We start from the raw sequence: 18,097 nt of genomic DNA on the forward strand, positions 1-18,097 counted from the left end.
AAATTCTATGCCTCGGCTAATAAAAGCAAGTATCCCATATGCCTTCCTAACCACCTTATCTACCTGTGCTGCTGCCTTCAGTGATCTATGGACAAGTACACCAAGGTCCCTCTGACCCTCTGTACTTCCTAGGGTCCTACCATCCATTGTATATTCCCTTGCCTTGTCAGTCCTCCCAAAATGCATCACCTCACACTTCTCAGGATTCAATTCCATTTGCCACTGCTCCGCCCATCTCACCAGTCCATCTATATCATCCTGTAATCTCAGGCTTTCCTCCTCATTATTTACGACACCACCAATTTTCATGTCATCTGCAAACTTACTGATCTTACCTCCAATATTCACATCTAAATCATTAATGTACACTACAAACAGCAAGGGTCCCAGCACTGATCCCTGTGGGTTGGATTCTCCTGTAATTGCTGTTGTTAATCACATCCAACAACTTGCCTTTATATAGCATTTTTAATGTAGTAAAACATCCCAAGGAGAGTTATCAAACAAAATTTGAACCACATAATGAGAAATTAGGGTAGATGACCAAATGCTTGGTTAAAGACACAAATTTGAAGGAGCATCTAAAATGAGAGAGAGGAAGAGCGGTGGAGAGATTTAGACAAGGAATTCGAGAACTTCAGGACTAGGCTGTTGAGAGCACAGCTGCCAATGGTCGAGCAAACAAAATATGGGATGCGCAAGATGCCAGAATTGGAAGAGGGAAGATATCTTATAGGCTGGAGGACATTACAGAGATAGGGAGGGACGAGAACAGGCAACCATTGAAAACAAAGAGAAGAATTTTAAAATTGAAGCTTTGCTTGACCAGGAACCAGTGTAGTACAGTGAGCACAAGTGTGATAAGTGAACAGTATTTGACGTGTGTTAGGATACAGGCAGTGGAGTTTTGGAAGACCTCAAGCTTACAGGGGGTAGAATATGGGAGCTGACCAGGAATGCGTTGGAATAATCAAGTCTGGAGATAACAAAGGCATGGATGAGGTTTCAGCAGCAGATCAACTGGGGCGGAGTTGGGCAATGTTACGCAGAAGGAAATAGGTGGGCTTAGTGATGGGACAAATAAAAGAAAATGGAGTAGGAGTAGACCACATGGCCTATTGGGTTTGCTCTGCCATTCAAAATGACCATAGTTGATCTTAGGCTTCAATTCGACTTTCCTGCCCGATCACCATATCCCTTGATTCCCGAGAGACCAAAATCTGTCTATCTCAACCTTAAATGTATTCAACGATGGAGAATCCACAACCCTCTGGGGTAGAGAATTCCAAAGATTCACAACCCTTTGAGTGAAGTAATTTTTCATCTGAGTCCTAAATGATCGGCCCTTTATCCTGAGATAGTGCCCCCATATTTTAGATTCCCCGAACAGTGGAAAGAATCTCTCAGTGTCTGCCCTATCCAGCCCCTTCAGAATCTTGTATGTTTCAATAAGATCACCTCTCATTTTTCTAAACTCCAGAGAATATAGACCCAGTTTACTCAGCGTCCCATCATAGGACAACCCTCTCATCCCAGGGAATAATTTAGTGAACCTTCACTGTACTGCCTCCAGTGCAAGTATATCCTTTCTTAAATGTGGAGACCAAAACTGCACACAGTATTCCGGATGTGGTCTCACCAAAATCCTGTACAATTGTCACAAGACTTCTCTATACCTGTGCTCCAATCCCCTTGCAATAAAGGCCAACATGCCATTTGCCTTCCTAATTGCTTGTTGTACTGTAGATGTAGTAAGGCTAACTTTCTGCATTCATTGTACAAGCACACCCAAGTCTCTTTGAACATCAACATTTACAGGTTTCACACCTTTTAAAAAATGTTCTATTTTATTCTTATGACCAAAGTGAATAACTTCACATTTCCCTACATTATACTCCATCTGCCATATTGTTGCCCACTCACTTAAGCTGTCTATATCTCTGTGCAGCCTCTCTGTCTCCTCCCCATAGCTTACTTTTTCACCTACCTTTGTATCATCAGCAAACTAAGATACATTAGTCTCTGTCTCTTCATCTAAATAATTAATATAGATTGTAATAGCTGACCTCCCAGCACTGATCCTTGCAGTGCTCCACTATTCACTGCCTGCCAACTTGAAAATGCCCCGTTTATGCCCACTCTTTGCTTCCTGTCCCTTAACCAATCCTCTATTCATGCAAATATATTACCCCAACTCCAACTTATCTTGTCTATTAACCTTTTCTGTGGCACCTTATCGAATGCCTTTTGCAAATCCAGGAATATTACATCTACAGGTTCCCCTTTATCTACCCTACTAGTTACACTTTCAAAGAACTGTAATATATTTGTCAAACAGGATTTTCCTTTAATAAAACCATGTTGACTTTTTAAATCATACTATGCCTTTCTATGAGCATTGTTAAGACTTCATTAATAATAGATTCCAGCATTTTCCCAACAACTGATGTGAGGCGAACTCTGTATTTCCCTGTTTTCTCTCACCTTTCCTGAAAAGCAGTGTAAAATTTGCCAACTTCCAATCTGATGGGACAGTTCCCAAATCTAAGGCACATCCACAATCTCTGCAGCAATTTCGTTTGGAACCCAAGGTTGTAGGCTATCAGGTCCAGGAGATTGGTCAGATTTTAGTCTCTTAAGTTTCTCCAATACTTTTTCTCTGCTGATATTAATTTCCTTACTCTTTTTAGCCCCTAGATTACTCTCTTTTTCTGGTATGAAACTTGTGTCTTCTACTGTGAAGACAGACACAAAATATTTGTTCAATACCTCTGCCATCACCTCATTCCCCATGATAATTTCTCCTGTCTCTGATTCTAAGGGACCAATGTTTAATTTATCTACTCTCTTCCTTTTTATATATCTATAAAAGCTCTTACAAACTATTTTTGTATATTACTGGCTAGTTTACCCTCATTCTATTTTTTCCTTTATCAACTTTTTGGTAGCCCTTTGCTGGTTTCTAAAACATAGCCTATCCTCAGACTTGCTACTCATTTTTGCATCATTGTAAGCCTCTTCTTTTAATCTAATACTATCCTTAACTTCCTGAGTGAGCCAGAGATGCACCTTTCTTGCTGAGTTTTTGTTTTTCAATAGAATGTATTTTTATTGAACATTTTGAATTGTTTCTTTAAAGGTTTCCCACTGTTCATTTACTGCCATACCTTTTAGTCTATTTACCCAATTTACCTTAGCCAGTTCTCCCCTCATATCTATGTAATTGGCTTTGTTTAAGATTCTTGTTTGTGATTGGAATATGTCACTTTTAAACTTAACATGAAATTCAATGGTATTATGATCACTATTTCCCAGTGGATCTTTTACTATGACATTACTAATTAACCCTGCTTCATTACACAACACTAGATTTAAGATAGCTTTATCCCTAGTTGGTTCCACAATGTATTGCTCCAAGAAACTATCTCAAAAACATTCTACAAACTCATCTTCCAGACCATTTTAGCCAATTTCATTGTCTCAGTCTATATGAGGATTAAAATCTCCCACAAGCTCCAAAGATTTCTTGTTTAATACTCTGTCCAATGGTAGAATTATTGTTGGAGGCCTATAAACTACACCCACCAGTGTTTTTTGATTCTTGCTATTCCTAATATTCCTAATCTACTGCGCCAAGGTCCTTTCTTAATTATGTTCTTAAGTCATCCTTTACTATCAGGGCTATCCCTCCTCCTTTGCAATTTTGTCCACCTTTCCAAAATATTGTGTACCCTGGAATATTTATTTCCCAACCTTGATCACCATGTAATTATGTCTCTGTAATGGTGATCAGATCTAAATCTTTTACCTCTATTTGTGCTACTAGTTCATCTGTCTTATTGCAGATGCTTCATGCATTCAGGTAAAGAACGTTTAATTTCATTTTTTTTTAAACTTCTATTCCTTGCAATGACCTTATTCGCTGATGTACAATTTTTGTTAAACTCTGTCACTTCCTGGTCCATTCTCGTCTTTACCCACAATGCTATACTGCTCTGGTGCCTTGACATGTGGTCGGAAGTTCACCTTGAGGCACCAATGTTGCAAAACATCTGGTTTAGTCTCAGTTGCCAGGCAGATGGATGGAGCCGGAGGCAAGGGAATGGATTGTGGAGTGGAATCTGAAAACATTGGCGTCAATCTCCCTGATATTAAATTGGAAGAACTTTCTGCTCGTCCACCACTGGATATCGGACAAGCAGTGCAATAATTTAATCGAGAGACGTGGTGGTGAGGTAGAGCTGGGCACGATCAGCGTACATGTGAAAATTAACACTGTGTTTTCAGATGGTGCTGTTGAGGGACTGCATGCAAATGAGAAATAGGAGGGGGCCAAGGAAAGATCCTTGGAAGGCACCAGACATAAATGCGCGGCAGTGGGAAGAGAAGCCATTTCAAGTGAAGCTCTGTCTACAATTCGATAAGAATGGAACCAGGAGGGCGCAGTCCCAACCAGCTTGACAACAGCAGGAAGGTGTTGGGAGGAGGATGGCGTGGTCAACTGTGTCAGAGGTTGCAGACAGGGCAAGAAAGATGATGAGGGATAGCCACAGTCACATAGGACATCATTTGTGACTTTGATAAGAATTGTTTCTGTACTGTGGCAAGGGCAGAAGCATTGGTTGGATTCAAACCTGGAGTTCCAGAAAATATGGGCATGGATTTGGGAGGTGACAGAATGTTCAAGGATTTTGGAGAGGAAAGGACTTTGGAGATGGGGCTTTAGTTTGCAAGAACAGTGAGGTCAAGCATTGTTTTTTGTTTGGGGGGTGATGACGGCAGATTTAAAAGAGAAAGGGACAGTACCTGAAGAGCGAACTGTTAACAATATCAGCTAACATGGGGAAGTTGGCTGGTCAGCAGTTTAGTGGGAGTAGGTTCGTGGGAGCAGGTAGTGGGTCTCATGGACAATAATGAGCTCAGAGAGGGCATGAGGGGAGATAGGAGAGAGACTAGAGAAAGATGTGGGTTCAGGGCTCGGGCTGGCGGAACTTTAGAGGCAGTTTGGTCCAATGAAAGGGAGCGAAGCAGCAGTGGCAGCTGATTGGATGGTCTCAATCTTAGTGGGAAAGCAAGTCCATGAGCTCCTCGCACTTGTTGGAGGTGAGGATGGAGGAGACAGGGGAGAGGGAGAGCACTTCAAAAGGAAATAAATTGTGTTAGAGATATTAAAAAGGCTTGACACACTGTGTATTTAACACAAAGTTAATTTATTTGACTTTTATCCAGAACATTAACCCCTTGTAACTGGGCTGGAGTTTAATTAACATCAGTAGAAACAGACCCAAATGAACATAGTTCAGTCCTGGATGAGATTAACAGCAGAATCAAACCATTGTAATCACTTGTGAACTTGCTGGTGTGTCAGCAGATTGGATGACTGAGTGAATCCCTTCCCACACACAGAGCAGGTGAACGGCCTCTCCGCAGTGTGAACTCGCTGGTGTGTCAGCAGATTGGATGACTGAGTGAATCCCTTCCCACACACAGAGCAGGTGAACGGCCTCTCCGCAGTGTGAACTCGCTGGTGTGTCAACAGGGTGGATGACTGAGTGAATCCCTTCCCACACACAGAGCAGGTGAATGGCCTCTCCCCAGTGTGAACTCGCTGGTGTTTCAGCAGGTTGGATGAATTAGCAAATCCCTTCCCACACTCGGAGCAGGTGAATGGCCTCTCCCCAGTGTGAATGCGCTGGTGTACAGTGAGGTTGCCTAATCGCCTGAACCCAGTCCCGCAGTGAGAGCATCTGAATGGTCTCTCATCAGTGTGAACACGTTGATGGGACATCAGTTCCCCAGAACTTTTATAGTAATTCCCACAGTCTGAACATTTAAACGGTCTCTCCCCGGTGTGAACTCGCCGGTGTGTCTGCAGGTGGGATGACCGAGAGAATCCCTTCCCACACATGGAGCAGTTGAATGGCCTCTCCCCAGTGTGAACTCGCCGGTGTATCAGAAGATGTGATGAACGAGTGAATCCCTTCCCACACATGGAGCAGGTGAACGGCCTTTCCCCGGTGTGACTGTGTCGATGAGATTCCAACTCAGAGGGGTAATTGAATTCCTTCCCGCAGTCCCCACATTTACACGGTTTCTTCCCAGTGTGACTGCGCTTGTGTCTCGACAGGCCAGATGATCGGCTGAAACCTTGTCCACACACAGAACACTTGCACAGTTTCTCCCCACTGTGAATAGTGCTTTTTCCTTTCATGTTGGAAAGCCTATGCTATTCAGCCTCGGAAAAATTGGATGACTCCTTCAGATCCCGACCTAATGTTCAGTTTGGGTTTCCGGTTGCAAATCCTCCCCTTCTAATATCCTGTGAAATTGACTGAAAACAGAAAAATTGGAGTGAGAGAACCACAAAAACAGAAAGGCAGGTTGTGAAATGGAGCGGAATGAATCTGGTAATTTGTGGGTCGGCAGCAGAAAAAGTAACCATGAAAGCTGCTGGATTGTTATACAATCCCAAATGGTTCACTAATGTCTTCCAGGGAAGGGAACCTGCCACCCAGTTTGGACCTACACAGGACTCTGTCCTCTACAGGAGGAAAGAGACAGAGAGAAAGGGGGAGAGGGAGAGGTGGGAGGGGCAGGGAGTGAAGGAGAGGGATTTTATACCTTTACAACCTGATGAAAACTTTGACAGAACCTCCTAAACTCTCAACTTCCATCATCTAGAAGGTCTAGGGTAGCAGGTGTATGTGAATACCATCACCTCCAAGTTCCCCTCCAAGTCGCACACTGTCCTCACTTGTATGACATCCAGTACTGGATGAACAGACATTTCCTCTAATTAAATGTTGGGAAGTTTGAAGCCATTGTTTTTGGTACCCGATACAAACTCCACTCCCTAGCCACCGACTCCACCCCTCTACCCGGCAACTATCTGAGGCAAAACCAGACCATTCATAACCTTGGTATCATATTTGACCTCAAGATGAGCTTCCGACTGCATATTGGCGCCATCACTCAGACCGCCTATTTCCATCTCAGTAACATCGCTTGACTTCACCACTGCCTCAGCTCATCTGCCTCTGAAACTTACATCCGTGCATTTGTTACCTCTCAACTTGACCATTCTAATACACTCCTGGCTGGTTTCCCACATTCTACCCTCTGTAAAGAACATAAGAAGCAGGAGTAGGCAATTCAGCCCCTCAAGCCTGCTCCGCCATTCAATACGATCATGGCTGATCTCATCTTGTCCTCAACTCCACTTTCCTGCCCGTTTTCCATAACCTTTCAACCCATTACTAATTAAAGATCTGTCTATCTCCTCCTTAAATTTACTCAACGTCCCGGCATCCACCGCACTCTGGGGTAGTGAATTCCACAGACTCACGACCCTTTGAGAGAAGTAATTTCTCCTCACCTCTGTTTGAAATCTGCTACCCCTTATCCTAAAACTATGACCCCTCGTTCTAGATTGCCCCACCAGAGGAAACATCCTCACTACGTCTACTTTGTCAATCCCCTTAATCATCTTATATACCTCAATTAGATCTCCTCTCATTCTTCTAAACTCTAGAGAGTAAAGGCCTAATTTGCTCAATCTCTCTTCATAAGACAAACCCCTCATCTCTGGAGTCAATCTAGTGAACCTCTTCATGAACTGCCTCCAACGCTACTACATCCCTCCTCAAGAAAAGGGACCAAAACTGTACACAATACTCCAGGTGCGGTCTCACTAATGCCTTGTACAGTTGCAGCAACACTTCCCTACTTCTATTCCTTTAGCAATAAATGCCAAAATTCCATTTGCCTTCCTTATTACCTGCTGTACCTGCACACTAGTTTTCTGCGATTCATGCACGAGGGCACCCAGATCTCTCTGCACTGAAGCACTCTGAAGTTTCTCTCCATTTAGATAATAATTTGCCTTATTATTCTTCCGAATAAAATGGATAACCTCACACTTATCCATGTTAAACTCCATCTGACAGATTTTGGCCCATTCACCTAACCTATCCATATCCATCTGTAAATTTCTTATTTCTTTATTGCAACTTACTATCCCACCTATTTTAGAGTCATCTGCAAATTTGGCTATAGTACCTTCTATCCCTGCATCCAAGTCACTAATATAGATTGTAAACAGTTGGGGCCCGAGGACCGAACCCTGTGGCACCCCACTAGTTACATTTTGCCAACCAGAAAAGGACCCATTTATCCCGACTCTCTGTTTTCTGCTGGTTAGCCAATCCTCTATCCAAGCTAATAAATTGCCCCTAACCCCATGTGATCTTATCTTGTGTATTAACCTTTTGTGCGGCACCTTGTCAAATGCCTTCTGGAAGTCCAGATATACTACATCAACAGGATCCCCATTATCCACTTTGCTTGTCACAGCTTCGAAGAACTCGAGCAAATTAATCAAACACGATTTACCCTTCATAAAACCATGCTGACTCTGATGGATTGCATTTTGACTTTCTAAATGTTCTGTTATTACTTCTTTAATAATGGATTCTAATAATTTCCCAGCGACAGATGTTAAACTAACTGGTCTACAGTTTCTTACTTTCTGCCTCTCTCCTTTTTGAATAAGGGCGTTATATGAGCATTTTTCCAATCCACTGGAATGTTTCCCACATCCAGGGAATTTTGGAATATTATAACCAATGGATCCAATGGATCCATTATCTCCACTGCCACTTCCTTTAAGACCCTAGGATGTAGGCCATCAGGCCCTGGGGACTTGTCTGCCTTCAATCCCAATAGTTTGCTCAGTACTTTTTCCCTAGTGATGATGATTGTTCTAAGTTCCTCCCTTTCTATAACCTCTGCATTACCTGTTACTATTGGGATGGTACTAGTGTCCGCCACCGTGAAAACTGAGTCAAAATACTGATTTAGTGTCTCCGTCATTTCTGTGTTCCCCTCTATTAACTCCCCAGTCTCATTCTCCAAGGGACCAACATTCACTTTAGCTACTCTCTTGCCTTTTTTACACTTAATAGAAGCTTTCATCAGTTTTTATATTTTGCGCTAGTTTTCTTTCATAATTTACCTTTGCTCTTTTTATTACTTTTTTAGTAACCCTTTGTTGATCTTTAAAAGTTTCCCAATCTTCTAGCCTGCCACTGGCCTTTGCAATATGGTATACCTTAGTTTTTGTCTTTATGTTATCCTTAACTTCCTTGCTTAGCCATGGATGTTTTTTCCCTCTCTTACAATCTTTCTTCCTCTCTGGAATATATTTTAGTTGGGAGGAATTGAATATCTCCTTAAACATCTGCCACTGCTCATCAACTGTCCGACCTTTTAGTCTTCCTGCCCAGTCCACTAGGGCCAAATCTATCCTCATGCCCATGTAATTACCTTTGTTTAACTCCAAAACTTAGGTCAACATCCTGAAACTTTCTTCCGACATCCCAAGGACTGCTGCGGTTCAAGAAGGTAGCTCACCACCACCTTCTCAAGGACAATTAGGGATAAGCAATAAATGCTGGCCTAGCCAGCGATGTCGACATCCAATGAACAAACAAAAAATATCCAAAACTCTGCTGCCTGTGGCCTCCTCAAACTAAGTCCTGGTCACCCATCAGCACTGTGCTCGCTGACCTAAATCAGCTCCCTGTTAAGCAGCACAACTTGAAAATTCTCATCCTTGTTTTCAAATCCCTCCATGCCCTCAGCCCTCACTAGCTCTATAATCTCCTCCATGCCAACAAACCTCCGAGATACCAGGGCTCATCTAATTCTGGCATCTTGAACATCACCGATTTTAATTGCTCCAGCATTGGCAGCTAAGGCAATAAGCTTTGGAAATCCCTCCCTACACCTTGCTGCCTCTCTACGTCCCTTTCGTCATTTCAGACACTCTTTAAGATCAAGCCTTTGGTCATCCGTCCGAATATCTCCTTATGTGGCTCAGTGACAAATGTTGCTTTGCAACATTCTTGTGAAACGCCTTGGAACATTTTATCACATTAAAGGCGCTATACAAATACAAGTTGATGTTGCCTTGGACATATATCACTGTTACTTCATCATCGCTGGGTGAAAATCCTGTAACTCCTTCCCTAACACCATTGTGGGAGCACCTTCATCACACGACCTACACCGGGTGTTTCTGAAGTCTCCCCGCGCAACCGCCAGCTCCATCGCTCCCTCCGCCGCTTACCCGCTGCCAATGCGACTCACGAAGCGTCTCTCCCCGCTGTCATCATTTGCATTACGCATGCTCAAAACATTATGCCGAAATACGCCTGCGCACTCGGGACATGACGCTCCCTTCTAGCCACCTCTCACCTGGCCGCTCACAATGCCATTGACGATGGCTACGGACCAATAGGAGGAGGAGGGAGCGGGACTGGAGGACGCCGCGCCCAATCGTGCTGTGAGCTTGCCTCTCACTGGCTCCGATTGGTTGGAGGACCCACAGCCCGCTCAGGCGTCCAGTCCTCTTCTTCCTATTGGTCCAGAACTGCCATCAATCAGCCGGGTGGGCGGGAGGCTGGTGTGAGTTGAGCATGCGCGGTCGTCAAGGACTGAAGCAGAGAGCGTGGTTCTGGCAGGTGAGAGGGAGGTAGGTTAATAAAGCCCGCAGGTTGTAGACACATCCAGTGCGGAGCCAGAGCCAATCTAAACAGCGAGATCACAACAAACTACGCGATCAACTTGTTGAATGAACTCTTTTTTTCTTTTGGGCCTCCTTATCTCGAGAGACAATGGATACGCGCCTGGAGGTGGTCAGTGGTTTGTGAAGCAGCGCCTGGAGTGGCTATAAAGGCCAATTCTAGAGTGACAGGCTCTTCCACAGGTGCTGCAGAGAAATTTGTTTGTTGGGGCTGTTGCACAGTTGGCTCTCCCCTTGCGCCTCTGTCTTTTTTCCTGCCAACTACTAAGTCTCTTCGACTCGCCACAATTTAGCCCTGTCTTTATGGCTGCCCGCCAGCTCTGGCGAACGCTGGCAACTGACTCCCACGACTTGTGATCAATGTCACACGATTTCATGTCGCGTTTGCAGACGTCTTTATAGCGGAGACATGGACGGCCGGTGGGTCCGATACCAGTGGCGAGCTCGCTGTACAATGTGTCTTTGGGGATCCTGCCATCTTCCATGCGGCTCACATGGCCAAGCCATCTCAAGCGCCGCTGACTCAGTAGTGTGTATAAGCTGGGGGTGTTGGCCGCTTCAAGGACTTCTGTGTTGGAGATATAGTCCTGCCACCTGATGCCAAGTATTCTCCGAAGGCAGCGAAGATGGAATGAATTGAGACGTCGCTCTTGGCTGGCATACGTTGTCCGGGCCTCGCTGCCGTAGAGCAAGGTACTGAGGACACAGGCCTGATACACTCGGACTTTTGTGTTCCGTGTCAGTGCACCATTTTCCCACACTCTCTTGGCCAGTCTGGACATAGCAGTGGAAGCCTTACCCATGCGCTTGTTGATTTCTGCATCTAGAGACAGGTTACTGGTGATAGTTGAGCCTAGGTAGGTGAACTCTTGAACCACTTCCAGAGCGTGGTCGCCAATATTGATGGATGGAGCATTTCTGACGTCCTGCCCCATGATGTTCGTTTTCTTGAGGCTGATGGTTAGGCCAAATTCATTGCAGGCAGACGCAAACCTGTCGATGAGACTCTGCAGGCACTCTTCAGTGTGAGATGTTAAAGCAGCATCGTCAGCAAAGAGGAGTTCTCTGATGAGGACTTTCCGTACTTTGGACTTCGCTCTTAGACGGGCAAGGTTGAACAACCTGCCCCCTGATCTTGTGTGGAGGAAAATTCCTTCTTCAGAGGATTTGAACGCATGTGAAAGCAGCAGGGAGAAGAAAATCCCAAAAAGTGTGGGTGCGAGAACACAGCCCTGTTTCACACCACTCAGGATAGGAAAGGGCTCTGGAAAGGAACTGGAGTAGCCATATAAATACCGTGGCTACAAGAGTAAATCAGAGGCTAGGAATCCTGCAGCGAATAACTCACCTCCTGACTCCCCAAAGCCTGTCCACCATCTACAAGGCACAAGTTAGGAGTGTGATGGAATACTCTCCACTTGCCTGGATGGGTGCAGCTCCAACAACACTCAAGAAGCTCAACACCATCCAGGACAAAGCAGCCCGCTTGATTGGCACCCCATCTACAAGCATTCACTCCCTCCACCACTGACGCACAGTGGCAGCAGTGTGTACCATCTACAAGATGCACTGCAGCAACGCACCAAGGCTGCTTAGACAGGACCTTCCAACTCCACGACCTTTACCACCTAGAAGGACAAGGGCAGCAAATGTTTGGGAACACCACCACCTGCAAGTTCCCCTCCAAGCCACACACCATACCGACTTGGAACGCCGTTCCTTCATTGGAGCTGGGTCAAAATCCTGGAACTCCCTTCCTAACAGCACTGCGGGTGTACCTACCCCACATGGACTGCAGCAGTTCAAGAAGGCAGCTCACCATCACCTTCTCAAGGGCAATTAGGGATGGGCAACAAATGTTGGCCTAGCCAGTGACGCCTACATCCCATGAATGAATAAAAAAAAATCAACCCCCAGCCACACTTTCAGCACTACCCACAGGCCTGAATCTCAACAAAGTGCTGAGAGCAGAAACTGTCCCAAAATCCAGGAGAAGCAGGGAGAGTCTCTAAATGGAGGAGGACTGGGGACTACTCAGGGAGCGTCTCCAAATGTTAGAGAAATGTGGACTGGTCCGGAAGCATCTGAAGTAGAAATGAGATCTGATCAGGGAGCATCTCTAAATGGAGTAGAAATGGGGACAAAGTAGGCCTTAAACCCATTTGGTAAGTGCCAGATGCCGTGTTTGCAGTTGCAGGTTTCTCCTGGTAACAGGCCCAGCTTAACAGCCGCCAGCTTTCCAGGTCTTTTGGAGGAATTAAGGATTAATAAACTGTAACATCAAAGCCAAAAACTTTCAAGGAAACTTAGCTCAATTATAAAGGGGCCTGGGGGAGTAGAGTGGAGGGAGGAACCATTTGGGACACAGCACAGGGCAAGAGGTTCCCCCCCCACCTCCCTGGTTCCACAAAGATTCCCCTTGGACTGTGCCACACGACCGCATTTGTTGACAACGCGAACGGTAGGTGGCGCTGTTGTGGCACATGCGCAAATACAGCATGTGCCACGAAAACGTCACAGATTGCGACTGTTGCAGCTGCCAGGACTAAAGATGGCGCTGCTCAAAGAATCACACAGAGGCAACCTAACGAACACGTGGCAGTATACAATGGCCGGAGTGAGAGAGCAGCGCGGGGGCCGGGGAGAGCAGCGCAGGGGCCGGGGAGAGCAGTGTTGAGGGTGGGGTGGGGTGGGGGGGGGGGAAAGAAAGAGAGGAGGGGGGGGAAGAAAGAGAAGGGGGGGGGAAAGTAAGAGAGGAGGGGGGGAAAGAAAGAGAGGAGGGGGGAAAGAAAGAGAGGAGGGGGGGAAAGAAAGAGAGGAGGGGGAAGAAAGAGAGGAGGGGGGAAAGAAAGAGAGGAGGGGGAAAGAAAGGGAGGGGGGAAAAGAGAGAGGAGGGGGAAAGAAAGAGAGGAGGGGGGGAAAGAAAGGGGAGGGGGGAAAGAAAGAGGGGAGGGGGGAAAGAAAGAGGGGAGGGGGGAAAGAAAGAGGGGAGGGGGGAAAGAAAGAGAGGAGGGGGGAAGAAAGAGAGGAGGGGGAAGAAAGAGAGGAGGGGGGGAAGAAAGAGAGGAGGGAGGGAAAGAAAGAGAAGAGGGGGGAAAGAAAGAGAGGAGGGGGGAAGAAAGAGAGGAGTGGGGAAAGTGAGGAGGGGGGAAAGAGAGGAGGGGGGAAGAGAGGAGGGGGGAAAGAGAGGAGGGGGAAGAGAGGAGGGAGGGAGGGGGTGGGAAAGAGAGGAGGGAGGGGTGGGGGGGAAGAGAGGGAGGGGTGGGGGAGAGGTGGGGGGGGAGCAGCGGAACGGAAGAGGAGTACCTTTTTCTGTTCATGCGCCAGAAACACAACAGCAAAAGACTTACCGGCCAGTCCCTGGACCCGGCGACACCGAGGTCTTCGCACACTCGCTCCCCGCAGCTCTCTACGGCCTCTCGCATCCAGCCCTCTCCATTCAGCCGGTCCCTCCAGCTGCGGATGCCCAATCCAGTTGCTTCTCCCCTACTTCTCCACAGTACTTCAGGCATTGCAACTGTCTGGTCCCTGCATTTTGCATGCTCCCTCTCCCCACCCCTCCCCCCTCTCCATCTACCCCCTACCTCCACCCCTCCCTCTACCCCCCTACCTCCACCCCTCCACAGTTGAATAGCTGAAGTGCAGTTGCAAAGTCGGGGAAATAGCATGCAAAACAAAGCCTCAACAATTCTGGGGTTAATTATTGAAAAGTTTTATTAAGGTCATTAAGCATCCGAGGAACTGCTGTGCATGGATACATGAGTGTTGTGTTTCCAGCATTCCCGTTAGACAGACAGGCCAAGTCTCTGCTCTGCACAGCTAAAGAGATTGTTCCTGGAGAGCCTTGTGGTGAATGAACGCTTGGCTCTCTATTCCACTACTGTATTGTCCATGTGAAGAAGGCAAAGTCACAAGAGTCTGAGCTCAGTCTATTCTTGTTGAATGTTCCCCAAACGCATCCCAATGTGCACTCCTAATTCATCCATAAATGCAATGTTCCTTTCCACATCGTGACCAGCTCCGCAGCATGATCTAGTTGCCTTCGTTGCTTGAATGCTGACCGTAAGTCTCGAGGATTGTTTTCTCGACGGCATGTTTTACATGAAAAGAAGAAAAGCAAATCAGAGTCAGAGCTTGCCTCCCTCCATCCACTGAAATTACTGTTGTGCACACCTTTTTAAGTTCTGCAGTGAAGGCACCAATTGATAACGTCGCCAATGAAGCACTTATTACCCACCTCAGATGCAGGAATCAGCACATCCTTGCGTCCTCTCCTGCACTGCCTCCTTTGCTTGAATGCCGTCCTTAAGTCTCAAGGATTGTTTTCTCAAGGGCACGTTTTACATGAAAGGAAATAAGGAAAGAACATCAGTGTCAGAGCTTCCCTCCCTCCAATGGAATTACTGTTGAGCATGCTTTGTGTTCTGCGGTAAAGGCATGTACTGATAACACCGCCAATGAATCACTTAGTACCCACCTCAGCTGTAGGAGGCAGGATGATGTTACTGCCCCTATCTCGTGATGGTTCAATGCTGCTCTCAGGGAAAACATGAATGATGTGAGGATGCTGGAAAAGAAGCACATTTCTTTTGGGCGATGAACATAAAGCTGGCCATTTCGCCCAGCAGTTCCCTGCTAGTGGTTATGTTACTCGTGCGTTTTTCCATCCATTCCCATTTAATCCTGCCTACTACTATCACCAGTTGTGTTCACAGCAAGAGCATTCACATTTCTGCTACCACTGGACACGGCATGCTTGTTTCTTTTAATGCTCAGTCTCTTCTTGCTGAATGTTCCCCAAGTGCTTGACCCCTTTGGACGCCCTCTCTGCTTGACAGGCAGCAGCTGGCAATTGCGGAGTCTCACAAGGCTCTGCATGGTTGTTTCAAAGGCGGATGGGGAAACAGGTGGCTGTGTGCCCATGTGCACTGCTCTGATGGGTGTAGGAACAGGTGGCTGTGTGCCCATGTGCACTGCTCTGATGGGTGTAGGAGCAGGTAACAGTGTGCCCATGTGCACTGCTCTGATGGGTGTAGGAGCAGGTAACCGTGTAACTGAGCAGCAAGGAGAGGGTACCGCAGGTAGGGGAAGTGGAGCTTTGAACAGGCAGGCATATGTATGGTCCATCAGATCATTAGGCCAGGGGGTGAGACGCTCAGGATCCAGGGTTTGTGACACGTGACTACCTCCATCCGAAGGTGCTTCCGGGCAATTGTTGGGCATAGTAAATGGCTCCATCTCATCAGCCAGTCCTTGCTGCCAGCGGAGAGTCTGTTGCCGCAGCCAGTCCAGTCTCCTCACGGGAAACATGAGATGAGATAAGAAATACAGAATGCACTCCATTAAAACGTTACAAAAACGAAAGTGACCGTTAAGACGGTAGGTTGCAGCACATATACTGCCTGCACACAGCAACTCACAACAGGGACTGGAGAACATGCGGTGGCCCAGACAATGGAACTGTTTTCAGAGCAGCTTACAACAGGGACTGGAGAACATGCGGTGGCCCAGACAATGGAAATGTTTTCAGAGCAGCTTACAACAGGGACTGGAGAACATGCGGTGGCCCAGACAATGGAACTGTTTTCAGAGCAGCTTACAACAGGGACTGGAGAACATGCGGTGGCCCAGACAATGGAAATGTTTTCAAAGCAACTTACAAAGGCAGAGCAACTTACCTTGGAACAATCTCCTGTGTCAAATAAAAATGAAGCAAGTCTCCAAAACGAATAAATAATTCAGATAAAATGCAAGAAAATGCCCGACGAAACCTCTCCTCCTTCCACTTTCAAAAAGTCACGCTGAAGCTTTGACGCATGCGCAGAGGCCAGCCTGGCGCGTTGCCCGAGGAAGACGACGTAATGCGATGATGTCATCTGCGCAGGCGTAAAACGGCCCTGGCAAGCCGGACCGCAGCGCATGCGCAGAGATCAGGAGACCGTGTGCGCATGTGCGTACCGCGTCATCTGCACATGCGCAAATCGGTCCTGGCAAGCCGGACCGCAGCGCATGCGCAGAAATCAGGAGACCGTCTGCGCATGTGCGCACCGCGGCGCATCCTGATGACGTCGGCGATGATGTAGCGTTGTCATGAATTACTTTGATTATAAAAAGGATGTGGAGGCACTGGAAAAGATGCAAAGATGATTTGCAAGGTTGGTCCTAGAACTGAGAGGATATACTTACCAGAAAGGCTAAACAGGCTGGAGCTCTTTTCGCGAGATGGTTGATGGGTGATCTGATAGAGGTCTTTAAGATTATTAAAAGGTTCTACAGGGTGGATGTAGAGAAAAACTTTTCCACTTGTGGGCGATTCCAAAACTAGTGGTCATAAATATCAGATAGTCACCAATAAATCTCAAAGGGAATTCAGGAGAAACTTCTTTACCCAAAGAGAGGGAAGATTGTGGAACGTGCTACTACAGGCAGTAGTTGAAGTGAATAGCAGAGATACATTGAAGGGGAAGCTAGATAAGTACGTGAGGGAGAAAGGAATGGAAGGATGTGCTGATCAGGTTAGATGAATTATGCCACGCAAGGGCCAGGCAATGACCATCTCCAACAAGAGAATCTAACCATCTCCCCATGACATTCAATGGCATTACCATCACTGAATTCCCCCACCATCGACATCCTGGGGGGTCACCATTGACCAGAAGATTAACTGGACCAGCCATATAAATACTGTGGCTAAAAGACCAGGACAGAGGCTGAGAATTCTGTGGTGAGTAACTCACTTCCTAACTTCCCAAAGCCTGTCCACCATCTACAAGGCACAAGTCAGGAGTGTGATGGAATACTGTCCACTTGATTGGATGAGCGCAGCTGAACAACACGGAAGAAGCTCGCCACCATCCAGGACAAAGCAGCCCATTTGATTGGCACCCTATCCACTACCTTCAACATTCGCTCTCTCCACAACTGGTGCACAGTGGCAGCAGTGTGTACCATATACAAGATGCATTGTAGCAAACCAAACCTCCTCCAACAGCACCTTCCAAACCTTATCTCATTGAAACCTGCAAAATACTTAAAGGGATAGACAGGGTAAATGCAGCTAATATGTTTCCCCTGGTTGGGGAGTCTACAACCAGGGGACACAATTTCAAAATAAGAGAGAAGCCACTTAGGACAGAGATGAGGAGAAATTTCTTTACTCAGAGGGTTGTGAATCTTTGGAATTCTCTACCCCAGAGGGCTGTGGAAGCTCAGTCATTGAGCATATTTGAAACAGAGATACACAGGTTTCTAAATACCAATGACATAAGGGGATATGAGGATAGTGTGGGAAAAAGGCATTGAAGTGGATGATCAGCCATGATCGTATTGAATGGTGGGGCAAGCTCGATGGGCTGAATGGCCTACTGCTGCTCCTATGTTCTGCACTTTTTTCTACCTAGAAGGACAAGGGCAGCAGCCACGTGGTGATACCATCATCTGCCAGTTCCCCTCCAAGCCACAAACCATCCTGACTTGGAACTATATCGCCATTCCTTCACTGTCACTGGGTCA

At 46.5% G+C, this 18,097-nt stretch overlaps 1 pseudogene; it reads right to left on the reverse strand.

The window, feature by feature from the left end:
* Positions 1–5,232: 5,232 nt before the first annotated feature.
* LOC137381538 (zinc finger protein 208-like) overlaps positions 5,233–18,097 on the reverse strand; it is an 84,337-nt pseudogene continuing 71,472 nt past the window's right edge.

The sequence above is a fragment of the Heterodontus francisci genome, chromosome 22, assembly GCF_036365525.1.
Source record: "Heterodontus francisci isolate sHetFra1 chromosome 22, sHetFra1.hap1, whole genome shotgun sequence".
Lineage (NCBI taxonomy): Eukaryota > Metazoa > Chordata > Chondrichthyes > Heterodontiformes > Heterodontidae > Heterodontus > Heterodontus francisci.